The 13,432-nt window shown below is 41.2% G+C and overlaps 1 protein-coding gene across 2 annotated transcripts in view; it reads left to right on the forward strand.

The window, feature by feature from the left end:
- The window catches only part of IP6K1 (inositol hexakisphosphate kinase 1), a 36,493-nt gene that overhangs the window by 3,526 nt on the left and 19,535 nt on the right, over positions 1-13,432 (forward strand). For both annotated transcript variants that reach the window (XM_033071689.2, XM_033071690.2), the window contains exon 3: positions 1,343-1,442. The gene's annotated coding sequence lies outside the window, so the exon portion shown is untranslated. The remainder of the gene's footprint in view (positions 1-1,342; positions 1,443-13,432) is intronic.

Consider the following 13,432-nt stretch of genomic DNA (forward strand, 5'->3'; position numbering starts at 1 on the left):
TGAAATGGATGAGCTTGAGAAAAGGAGCAAAAGAAAAGAAAATGCGACAGAACCCTCTGCAAGAGTCATGTCAAGTATTTGTGTTACGTGCTGTAAACTGAAGGAACCCTTCAGCTATGTGGAGGAGCACTAGCAGTCAGTCTCCCTCATTTCTATTCCTGATGTGACAGGAATGCAGAGCAGGATGCTGGCCAGTGTTTAGTATCAGGTTTGTTGCTGGTGTTGTAGGGGTGGTGGGGGGAGGAAGAGGAAGTGTGTGTGTGTGTGTGGCTGCTTAGTTTCTGTTTTGCAGGCATCGCCTGTGCGCAGTGTTGTGCCGTTCTGATGTGGCAGCAGCTGTTATTTTTGGCTTTCCCAGTGTGCTGTTCGGGTAGATGTGCTTCCTAATAGATGCAATTCTCTTAATCAGTGTGTTGGGCTGCCTGTGCTTCCTGTGCAGTCCATGCTGTGTGAACCACTCTGCAGATGGTACTGAGGTGCGAGTCCTTTGCCTTCATTTATTTCCACAGACTCCTCTGTATGCATTTTGAGTGGCATTAATTGCGTGTAAAAGAGAAGCTTCTTAGACTTGCATTTGTTGTGCATCACCCCTGTCAGTATGTGATGTCATTAATGTTTGAACCCCTTCTTTGGGAGTAAAGGAATAAGCTTTGCTGTTATAGGGTGTCTCTCTGTCTGTCTAGTGTGTCCACAGTAGTTACGATGGGTGCAGTTGTTTTGTTAAAAAATTACAGAGATAGCTGTCATAATTATATTAGTAGAAGATCTGAGTCAACCAAATCTGATAAAAGCAGTGAAAGAGGTTATGATATGGATGTATCTGTCATGGTAGGATGTCACTACACGTGCTTGGGAGCTTCAGTAGATAAGCTGTCTCTGATTTAGCTTTTGTAGTTAGAAAGGTTATCTCCGTCACCAGCTGTCCTGCTGCTTTGCCAAATGCTACCTCCCTTATGTTGGGGCCTACAACCAGGCCTGTTCAGCTGCTGGGGTTTAATATACTCTGCTTCTGCCTTTCTTCCCTAATGCCCATCCCTGCCTGGTGAGGAACAGTCATGGATTCTGCTCTGCTCCACCCTGGTTGGGAATTTTCAGCTGAGGGTGGTTGAGGCAACTGGGGACAGTGTGTCCCCTCAGCCCAGCTGGTGGGTTTGGTAAAGAGCATCTGTCAGAGCACACAGGAATGAGTGTGAGCATTTGCATCCTGGAAGGAACTTGTGAATTCCAGTCCCATTCTCTAGGGAAGATATACTTTCAAACATTCTGCATTGACAAGCAAGTAAAGATCTAAATACAAACTAATTTAGGACTTGCTAACTCGTTTCCATACATCATTTTGCAGGCTGACTTGCTTTTGGGGTCCTGTTCCCTCTTGATTGTGAGAAGTTGGCTCCATATTCCAGTGACTGCTCAACCAAAGGAGCTTGGGTGACATCTCCAAGGTAACTTTTTTCTGTTTTGCTCAGAATACATATGCAGCCACCTTAGAGATGCAAAGAGAAATAAATTGCTTGCTTTTTACCTCTCCCTTTGTAATTTTACCCTTCAAGTAAGTATATGTAGAAACAATTTGTGGGAGTTTTGCTCTTATCTTTGCAGGATACTATAGGAACACCCAGGTAAGTGCACTAGCACAGTGAAAAAATCAGTCCCATTCATTCACCAAATCGGTGTCAGTTTTTGTAATAAGAACTAAAATTGCAGGATTTGGAGGCTCACTCATGCTCTAGTAATTCTGGCCATTTAGGTGGCTGGATTTACAGCTGAATTACATTGTGATGATTTCAGAACTCTTATCATTGTCTGTTTTTTTCCTTTCTATTCTGAGGTTAGTTTGCTGAAAGTTAAGGCTGATCTCATAGTCTTTCAAAAGGTTACTTTATGCTGTCCTGAATTTGGAAGAAAGCTGGTCATATCTGTTTTGCCCCAGCTCTCTATCAACAAAGATATGACTCAGTATACCTGTGGTATAAACAGACTCAAATGACCTTGTTTTCTTCAGACATGGTGTGTTTGAGTAGTGGTTGTCACACAGTTCAGTTTCCTGGTGGGGAAGCCCCTGACCTGTTTGAGCAATGGTCTTTCTTAGTTTGAAATGCAAAAGGTGATAACCAGAGAAACTGAACTCCACAAGTACTTTCCTGGGGTGGAGAGAGGAGACACAATGGTGCCTTCTCTTCAGGGCATGCTCCTATGTCTGTCACTGCTGACTTAGGTGCTGATCTAAAGCTAAAGTACTGTATAGCTTATATGTTCTGTTTTGACATTTCTCTTTTCTCCCCCCACCCCCCCCCAATAGTTCTGTGCTGAGCTGCATTTTCTCCAATTTTTTAAACTTCCAGAGTTAATTCCAATTAAATTCCATTGTTGGTATCAAAGTATTGTTAAGCATTTCCAAAAGTGAGTTTAGAAATCTTAAAAAGGGCACAAGAAGATAGGGCTGGCTGTTTGTTCTGTGTCCTTTGACAGTACTGTCTGAGCAGCTTAAGCATGTGTGGGGAGCAGTCATGATCTCATTACAGCTAACTATAGGTGATAAGCAGCTTTGAGCACCAAAATCAGTGCACCACCGAGTGCAGATGTCAGTGAGTTATTTAAAGCAGGAAGGATTTGGGAGAGGAGCCTGGGGGCTACATAGTCCCATGTCTTACTCAGTGTCTGAATCAAACCATCAAGTAAGTGCCATGAAATTGCTGGAGCTATTGCAGAAGATGAGATACACTGCTCTTGCATTGGTTAAAATCATGGTAAATTCCTGGAGCTTTGGAAGACCCTCACAGCACTGCTGCTTGGTGGAAGGTTTGTTGTACTTTGCCAGGCTGTGGTCTTTGTGTAAAGCTGTGTGACACATCTGAGGAATAGACTTGTTGAGTTCACAGGGGTTGACTCTCATCCCACAAATATGGAAATAAAAAACTTCAGTCTTTTGAATCTGTCCCAAAAGAATTGTTGAAGCAGTCTGAAGCTCAATTTGTATTGAAACGATACAAATGCAGTTTTTAAAAGATAGTTTCTTAAACACCCCCATGCTTCCTGTAATAAAACCCGTGTCATGTTAGTCTCAAAGACGTGCATTTTACTTAGATTAAATGTTGCACTGTATAGAATGTTTATGGATCCCCTTACTTTTGCAAAGAATTGAGTGGTTTACTTTATTTTCCATTAGAACCAGATACTGTGTGTTTTCTTATGCTGAGCAAGTGACATTTCCTTCACTTGGCCATAAATCTTATGTAATTGAGGTCTTAGTACTTCACAGTTCTTACCACAAGTGTTGACCTAAATACACATTAAAATTTGACAGTAAGCTAAAGTTGAACCAATAAGCATTATCAGGCATACTTTGTGCATCTTTTGTTTTTATAGAACTGAGGAAAAATCTCTAACTCTATTTTAGTCAGATGGAGTTGGCATCGCTGTTGTGCATTGTGCAGAGTCTGAATGGTTTTCATTTTTCTTCAGGTGCTCTGCACACTGGTACTTTTTCCCTATAATAACAGCACTTGGGGGTTTCTGTTTCCCCCCCCTAATTATTCTTAACTTTAGTTAAGTAAGATCACAGAAATTTCCATTCCTGTGGTCTGTGTGTTAGTTATGTAGCATCCTTAGCACTGACACTTCCAATGACTTTCAGCAGCTTAGAAAACTGAACTATTGACAATATGGTTCACCTAATGTCATAAAACAGTAACCTTAAAAATTAGTTCTGATTTGTGAATGCAGATTGACTCAAATATTCTTAGTTAAAATAGTTAAAGGGTGTTGTGTCATTCACCAGCCAAAAGTGAACCAAGGTCTTTATTCACTGCAGTTAACATATCTTCCTAAAACCTGGCAATTAAAGATCACAGGTTAGATGGTGAAGTGTTTGAGACTTTGTTTTTTGGAGTTCATCCCATTGTGGCATAACAAACAAAGAAAATTCAAAGCCTTTTTAGAATTCTGCCAAAGATCAGTGTCCCGTGGTAGTGAACTTGCCAGGTTGACTCTTGTGTGAGCGCAAAGCACTTTGTTTCAGGTTTCCTGTCATTTGCAGTTTTTTTATGATTCTCAAGGAAGAGAACTCTGTGTTATTTTCCACCCATTATGCTTGTTATTTTGTGTTTTTCAGCCCGAGATGATACACTTTTGGCACATGTTATTGCACTGTATTGATCTGGAAGAGAAAATTAAAGGGAAATTTTCTTTCCCTAGCTGTCTACAGCCCATGATGTATTGTGACTGTGAGAATACATGTGATTTAGCAGACTGTTACTTTATAGAAAAGAGCCCAACCCAAACCAACCTGCAGCATGGCCTTGCAGTGTCTTTAGAAGAATGGTGAAATACCAAGGTAGTTGTAATACACCAGAGAGAGGTTTTACTGTTAAAAACAAGCTTGCCACAATTTGTGTGACTTCCAGATGAGTGTGCTGTGCTTTTTTAGCATATGAGGCACAAGATTTTTTTATGTATGTGCAGGTTGTGCATTTAGTTATCTACAAACCAATTTGACTTATCAGGTTTAACACACTGTTTTTTTGCTTTGGCTTTACATCTCTTATATAACCAGTGGCCTCAGTTGTTGTAATTGGCACACTGGAAAGCCTGTTGGAAGGAGCTTTGAGATCCACTTCAGCAGCTTAACATTTAGATAAGATATTGGGAATTTGTGACCTGTACAGTGTTTACGGGGACTTGTTTACAACTGCTTCATGAACAGGAAGTTAAAGATACGTTTTGTTTGTCTGGTTCTTCACTTCAAATGAAGAAGAGAAGTTTCCTCTTTCAGACACTCAAATAGAGCTGGTTGGTGTGGTAGAGCACTTCAAGGGGTCTACTGCCCAGGGTTAGTGTATAGGAGAGTAATAATGAAGATTTGGAATATTAAAGGTCCCTTTGGAAGGTGCTTGAGAAATACAGTGGCGTGAGCAGTGTTCAGAGCACCCTTGGATTTTTGCTTTTGCAAAGCCAAATGACACTGGATCCCTTGGAAGTGCAAGGTTTGCTAGAGGAACGTAACAAAGGGTGGTTGTACTGGGTCCTGATTAGATAAAATAATCTTGCAGACATTTTTAAATGCCGGGTTTTGGGTTTTGTCCTTCAGAACATACAGCACCTTGCCAAGCTTGAAGTTGTGATTGTCCGACCAATGCGTGTGTTTCCTGAGGAGACAGCCTCAAGTTCAGATTGCCTTTCATTTCCACTCAGCTGGCTGAGCCTGCTGTTAATTCTTTGTCCTTTACCTTCCAGAACATGCTGCAAGCCACAAAACAACCCCAAGGTATTTTAACAGCTTTAAGATTTTCAGTATGAGTGATTGAAAGCCATGAAGATTATGCTGATCCTCAGAGGAGTTGCAGTATAACAACAGGCCCAGATCAAAATCCCCTCCATGACCTTGGGTTGTGTGTCGTGTGTTCTGCCACATTAAAGGGATGAGAATATCCTTGTATGAAATTATGTTGAGAGTTTTATCTAGTTTCAAATGAAATAACTACTTTAGCTCTCAGTCCCATCAGATATTACGTCGTATATTCTACTTAAATTAAGTACTAGATTTAGTACACTGTCTTTGTCTAAAGTATGTTTGCCACGACAGACCTCATTATTTCCCATTCTAAACTGCAGAAATGAAATGTTGCCCTTTATCGTTGAATTTCCTATGGCATTATTTACTTTCTTGCAGCACAGCACTTGCATTGGGATTTTTTCCCTTTCCTTTTCAGTGTTTTTAGTTTGTTATTTTTAGTGGGTTGACAGTACAAGAGAATATTCTGTATATAGGAATGTAGCTTCCTTTGGTACTTTCTTACAGAGAAAAAAAATCACAGTGAAGTGTCCAGTTGAGAAGTTATAGCTCATGTTTTCTTGCCTGTGACCCTCAAGGGTCACCTGCTTAGGAAAATTAAGCTGGTATCAAGTAGGGGGCATGGATTTGCAACGTGATTATGTGGCTTTAACTCCCTGTGAACGTGCTTGTAAGGTTGTTTCTGCTACAACTGCTTGGGACAGCTGCATTAGTCTGCATGTTCATCCTCAGCTAGTTAAGCTCTGCCAGTGGAATCCCTTAATGTAGATGCACTGATAGTGATAAAATGACACTTCTAAGGTAAAGAGTGAAGAGTGCTTTATTTGTTATTGTGAGTAGCACTTTTTTCAAGGAAAAAAACTAGATAGAAAAGTGGAGGCCCAAAATATGTCTTTTCCAGCTGAACTAATTTTTTCACTGGCAATACAAAGTTAGAAGGGGTTGCAGTGAGAGAGGACGGCACCTCTCTGTTGGGCACCGAAGATTTTACCTATCCATACAAACCTTGGTGTATTTATTCTAGCATGGGTGTCTACCTGAAATTGCAGGGCAGTCTGCAGTTCCATTTTCTCATACAGTAAATTAAATGGTGTCCTGAGCATTATTATAATCTGGAGTACTGTATAACTGACTGCCTTGCATTTCTCTGACCTTTTCCAGATGTATAAGAAAGCCCCAAATTTTGTTTAGTATTAATGTCTCAGAATTACAGTAGCAGAACAAACCACTAGATAACAACTGCTCCTTCTGCTGTTGGCACAAGAATTTGTTTACCAGGGTGAAGCGAACATGTTTGGATAATCTTGCTTTTATTCCCTTAAGTCTTTCTGTTTGACTGATGTGCTCCTACATTGTCTTTCTCTTTCTGCCATATGAACAGAAAAGTTGCTCAAGGATTTGGATCTTCAGCCAAACAGCATCACATTCACTCAAAAGAGGTGCCCTGATTTGAGCCCATATTACAAAACCGATTCAGTTGTTCATGTACTGGGACACAAATTCTTTAGATTTTGAGAATTTTAATTATGTGGCAAGACTAGGTTGAAATGAAGTGCAAGGGGATCGTGAAAAGTGAAATTATTGCCCAACTTCTGGCTTTAAAATATGGTATAGAAGTAGCAAGATAGTAAATTGTTCCTTTCTGAAAAGCTGTTTTTCTGCTGGCTGAAGTACACCACAGCTGAATTACTTTACCAAGATCGTGGAAACATCCATCAGAAGCATCAAAACCAGTAGCCTGTTTCTGGTTCTTTCTACTTGGGTAATCTCAGGTAGATTATGGTTATCTAAAAGATATCTAAAGAATCTGTTAACCAAATCAACTGAGCACTTTGCTGACCTGTTAAGCTTCAGCAGGGAGGTGTAAGAATTGCTGCATTTCTCCTGGCTTTAAGCATTTTACCAGTGTTCAGACGGAAGTTGTGCTGTCTGATAAAACTGCAGGATGCCATTAAGGACCTGCCAAATGTGTTTTCTGCTTCCCTGTGTAGAAAAATGAGTGTAGCTGAGGCAAACGTTTGTTTAGCTTTATCTTTACAGTTAGAGAAAGAGAAAATTCTGATGCGCGTGCCCCTCCATTCAGTCTCAAAAGCTGTTGTAACTGCCAAAATGCTGTGGTGTATCTCTGTCTGCATATGTGAGATTAAAGTCCTCTTGGGTACTGAAATTCCAGCTCACATGAGGCTGTGAAGCTGTTAGTGCCTTGCATTCCATGGAGGGGTAGGTGGAGCTTATGCAGACAACATATTAAAAGTCAGAGTGTTAATCTTTTTGTTTGGAGCTGCTGTTTGTGTGTCACCTACAGTTTTGACAGAACATCCTCAGTCAGAATGCTGCCCTGATGTGATCTGGTGGTGACAAGAGACAGAGGTGGAGCCCAAGCCTTGGCTAAGCAGATGTTTGTTTCTGGCCACAGAAGTGAGAGGATGGGTGTAGTACCAGTGTGTGCTTGTTTGGGTCTTAAACTCATTCTCTAACAACAGTTGTACTGAATGAGCATTGCCACAGATTTCCTGAAGGCAGAGATCCCAGCTCCTTTAAGAGAGTCAATTGCTTGGAGTGCCCTTATCTAACACTGTTCATTTCCATATAATTAATTCTCAGGCAGCTCAGAAAAGGGCAATATGTAGATCTGAGGAGGAGATGGATCAGAGTGGTGTCACAGCCCACAGTGTATGATAGGAATTGCAAAGCTGCTTTACAGTGAGATTGAAGTGAACCAAATCAAACACTGGTTTTCAGAGGCCCTAAGGGCGAGATTAGCTGGCTTCTGATGGTTCTTCGTGGCAAGTCTGTGTTTGGTTTTGATGCATAACTCTTAGACTTGATGGATTTAAATCTATATGTTGTCCTAATTCCTAAGGAAACAAAACATTTGTGCTGCTTCCTGAGTACTGGAGCCAGCTTCTGCTCCTTAACAGCTGACTTTGCTCTCCCTTCCCTTTGCACAGGACGTGGTGTTGTTCACAATGTGCTCTTTGGATGGAGCGTCTGGATCTTGACTGTGGGGTCAGTCTCTTCAAGATGAGAAACATTTCCCTTCACAGATCCTACATGGCTGCTTACTAGTAGCCCTGCTTTGAAAATTCCCTTCTCCTTGTCCCAGGTGGAAATGGGATGTGGGGTCTTGGCTTAGCTTTCCTCTGTAATCTATATGCAAATCAAAGACAAAGGAAAAGTGTTTTAATATCTGTGTAAGTTTTCTGAGTAGCAGAGTATTGCAGACCGTACTCTAAAGGTAAAGAGGAAAGTGCAACCTCTCTTTTAAGCATTGTGAAATGGAGAACTGCACGTATAAACAACAGCATGATGTTTTCCTTGTTAGCAGTGGCAGGAAGAGGCAGGTGGGAGAACTTTTCACCTCTGTCCCTAATGAGGCCTGTTTGTCTTTAGCATTTAAAGTCTCAAATAAGTTACTGCTAAAGGATTTTTGCTTAAGTCAGGTCTCAGTCAGCAGCTTAATAGAATGTGATTTCTGTAACTTGTGGAGAAGGTTTTTGAGCAAGTTAATGTGTATCATGCAAGTTTTGCTGCAGTTGCTGTTTTTTCTATACTTTCTTATTTTATTATTTTTTTTGTTTTGGGGAAGTAAGTAGCTGAGTTGTTGGGGTAGAGAACAGGAAGCCTGCATTGCGCATCTGCATCGTGATCTGAGGAGTGAATCAGCTCAGTCATAAGAGTTGAACTGTAGTGAGTTGTCCGGCCATTTTCTGGCAGGCAAGAGTTCCTGACAGCAGCTTCAGTGTATGGGTGAAGAAAATCCAGTTTGAGTCTGCCTCTGCTGCTGCAGGAGATGCATTTAATAACATCCATGTCTTTGCTGAAGGGACTCAACGCCTGAGGCAAAAACTCTTTCTGTTTTGTTTTTTTGGTTGTTGTTGTTTGCCCAAGTAAACAGTTTTATCTTTGGAAGAAGATACTGAAATTTTCAAATCCATGTTATTCCCAGAAGGGGGCAGGGGAGACTTGTGAGTTGTGGAGTTTGATAAAAAGTACTTTTGTTTGGTTTTGTGGCACTTCCGTGCTGGCTTTCGGGCACAGCAGGCACTGCCGCCGCCCTGGCAGCAGGAGCGTGGCACGATGAGACTCAGTGCCTGCTCAGTGCCAGGAGCCTGCAGCAGGGACCTGGCCTGCAAATTTTCCTTGCCTTGGCTCTCCTTTCTCTTGGGGAACTTTGCAACAGCTCAGAGTTCTCTCCTGCAGTTCCCCCTCGTCTGATGCACTGAAATGAGATGCGTGTTAAAGCCATGAGAGAATGGAAGTCATTGTAAAACATCCCCATTTCTATACCAAGAGCAGTCTGGATAGTTGCATTTAAGTGTGTGAAAATCTTAGTTCCTTATTCTGTCTTCTGGATTTTTATTCTTTATTAAAGCTGGAAAGAAGCTTCTCCATGCAACTTTCTTGGGGATTTTCAGGGGGGTCTAGGTTTGCTCTTTACAAATCTAACTTCCATTTGCTAAATGCACTCAGCCTGGCCAACAGTGAGAAGGAGGCTGTTTTGCCAAATGTTTTAGAAAGAGGGTCATGGAACTCCAGCAAGTTTGTTTTATGTCTGCAAAGTGACCTGGGGTTTCTTTGACAACCTGGAATACAGACAGAACAAACTTGGCCATGTTAGTCTACATTTCTGTCTTTGAATGGGGGAAGCAGATTTCTCAAAGGAAGTGCTTTTTGCAACATTCCTGATAAATTTGACATAACTTCTACCTCTAGACTGGCATTAAAAGGGTAAACAAAGACTCTGCTGAATAAGGGGGATGGATGAGTGATGCACAGACTTCCTTGAGGTATTTGATGATTTTTTTATGCCTTAGTGAGTCTTCAATTGCAAGGTCTCCTGGCTCTTGTGTCTAGAGACAAGGTTGAAAGAGAAACTAGCAGTCAGAAGCAAATGGAAACAGAGTGGGGAATTACTTGAGAGAATTGGAGCCATGGGAGCCCAGGGGACCCGATGGTGCTGGGGTGCCAGTCTTGGCCATCTTGGAAAAGTCACAGGGGTGCTGGAACATCTGTGATCACTTATCTTCAAACTAGGCCCAAAGGATAATCCGGAGTGGTCAATCTCATTTGAGTACTGGGGACAGTCATGGGTCAGGTCCCTTTGGTATGCCTTTCCTGTGTGAAACATGTGAGGGAATGTGACTGGGAGCAGTTAGTATGGATTTACTGACAGTAAGTTGTGTCTGATGCACCTCATTGTCTTCTTTGATAAAATAATTGCATTTGTGGATGAGGAAGAGCACTAGAGGCCATTTAGCTTAAGTTTACTGAGTGTTTTGACACTCCCCCACAGTATTCTTGTATGCAAGTTGGGACATTTACAGACAGGATGAGCAGAGGATGAATTCAAACACATCAGGGAATTCTGAAGAGTAAATGGAGTCAGAGGCGGATGAACCGGTGATTCATAGAGCTCTTTCCACACAGGACATTAGCTTCTGAAAGTAGGCTCTTAATCAGTCTTTTTTTTTCCCCTGAATGTCATTCTTTGCCACAAATTGATAAGAGTGGATGGAGGACAGTATTTAAGAGGCTGTCTGGTTGAAATTCATCAGTGTGGCTCATTATCAGTGTAGGAGATTAATCTGTCTTTTCTTGGGAAGAAGTGGAGGGGGTTCACATGAATGTTCTTCAAGATGACCTTGTTTTGTTTTTCATTCAGTCATGAGTATTTGTGGTTGCCACTGAACTATAGTTAAATAAATACAAATATAACTAAGTAAATATAGTTAAATAAATACAATACATGGTAGTTTTGGAGATTTCAGTCATACCTAGGGAGGATGTGTTTGGAGTGCTGTGAGGTTAGTTTGAAAAGAAGAAAAACAATCATTCAAAACTAAGTAATTTTGTTTTCAATGGGTTACAGCTTCTTTGGGTTTGACAAACTTGCTATTATCAAAGGTGATCTAGAGGTTTTCTGTACCTAATGTGTACTTTGAATTCTCTTCAGTGTTCCTAAGATACTGTGGAGCATCTGATAATCTTTTTCACGATTACTAGTCTGAAAAGATTACTGTTTAATTAGATCTGGTCAGGCTAAGGTTATATGTACTTGTGCCCAAGGAACTATAATTGCAAAATTCAACGTATGGTGTTTGCTTTGGGATTATTTTTCCTTGCCTTGCTACAGCCAGTGGTATGTGTTGGAATTAAGAATTCAGTTTAAGCTTTCTAGTGTGGTAGTGTGCTAAATTAAGGTGTCAGTTATGAGCAAAGCGGTTAATGGTCTTACATAACGCTGGCCTTGAGGTTTTTTTGCCACTGCAGAATCAAAAATAGCAATTAGGAGTTCATTTTTTGTCCTAGTTGTGTATTTTTTGTGGGATCAATTATCTGCAGCAACTGACTTTCTAATCAAAGCTGTTTTTTCTGTTTTAAAAGCATCATAATTTAGAACTTGAGAACAGTGTTAAAAATCCGAGTTCACCACAAGCTGCTTACGTTTGTCTTTCAGTTAGTGGTCTCTTGGAAAGCTATAGATCATTCTTATTTTATCAGAACTGCCTAAGGAATGTAATTTTAGCTCCTCTGCATTTATGGCTTTGTAGTAATTCTTCATGAGTTCAGCTCCTTATAGCTTCAGTGTGTCTATGGTTAACCCTGTAGCTTCTCTGTACAGTTACTGGTTAAAACTCTTAACTCTGGGCTGCACTTTGCTAATGCTACTGTGTACTCTGAAACAGTCAAAACCATGGAGTGTTCTTACAGATGCATCTGAGATCTTGTGTTTATTAGCCAGTACTTTTTTTTTTCTTCTGAGAACACTTTACCATTTGTCCCAAATGGGAACTGACTGTGTCTATTAGGATTAGCTTGTATGTGTTTCTAATCTCATCCTAAATCTCCATTCGCAGAGATGCTGGCAGTGTGTTCCTTCCAGCTGAGATTTCCCTTCATGTCTAGTCCCACATTTTTTTCCTAATTGTGGAATTCATAATGCATTGTGACTTTGATTACCTTATGAAGAAACAATGTGTATGTTCACCTCTGTGGCAGCACGGATTGCTTTATATCTGTGCATTTTTAAGTGGCAAGGGGAATGATTACTGGTTATGTTGTCTAGGGAAGACTCAGGATTTGCTCTGTAGACTCCATTCAAAAGTGTCCAAATGGTGTCTAGTTGGAAGGTGAAAAAACCCCAAAAGAACAGGGAGAAAGTTGTCCTCAGATACTTGGTGTCTGATGTCTGTGAAAAAAAAGGATTTATGTAACTGAATGTGCTGCATTTCACTCCTTGGCTTCCCCTCTGGGGTGCCAGCATGTTCTTGTAGGGCATAGCTGCTCTCACTTCCTGACAGCCCACCTGGGCTTGGTGCCTGTTGAGGCTCTGCTTCAGTGCATGAGCTGAAGAGCTGTGAACCACATTCACTAGACTTGCCCTAATTTTTTAGCATATGATGATCTCTGCTTTTCAGTCTTTCCTGGATGAAATGTCTGCTTCCAGTCAGCAGCCTGCATGTGCAGATAAGCTGAATTGGGATTTGAGCAGGGAAGCACTAAGCAGATCTGCAGCTGAGTGTGTGACAGCACACAGAAGAGTCCCCTTCAAACATCACTGGCTGTGGCTTTCCCTACTTGCATTAGAGATTCCATTAAAAATCTGGTCTTTGAGCAATGATCTTACAAATTTTTCTAATATTCCTCTGCTGATGGAAATGAGGACACAAGACATAGTATTAATGTGTAATAACAGTGGGCTGGTAGCTGAGCAGAGGTCTCCCAAGGGTAGGATTCATAATTCTCTTAAAGGAGAGGAGAATCAGAGGCTTTGGAAGGTCACCTTTTGTGGGGCGAGAAACAATCCCTGCGCAAAGCTCTGTTACCTTTATGATCAATTCCTCTCCCATTTTCATATTTCATCTCACAGCAGCAGAAAATAGATCTAGATGAATCCTGCAAGAGTCTTGACCCCTGTAAAACTCCCACTGCCTCAGATTTGACTACCTGCCAGAAGACAGCTGTGTGTATATGGGTTGATAATCTTGTGTGACAGGGTTATGAAGTCTCAATGTATAGAGATACTGGTCTGTTCCCCATGAGACACTTTGATCTAAGGGGGGTAACCATGTGCTTCTGCTTAGTGCTCTGCAGCTTCACCACTGTTGTAACCTTTGCCTTATTTTGTTGCACCTGTAT

Source organism: Catharus ustulatus, chromosome 13 (assembly GCF_009819885.2).
Source record: "Catharus ustulatus isolate bCatUst1 chromosome 13, bCatUst1.pri.v2, whole genome shotgun sequence".
In the NCBI taxonomy this organism is placed as follows: domain Eukaryota; kingdom Metazoa; phylum Chordata; class Aves; order Passeriformes; family Turdidae; genus Catharus; species Catharus ustulatus.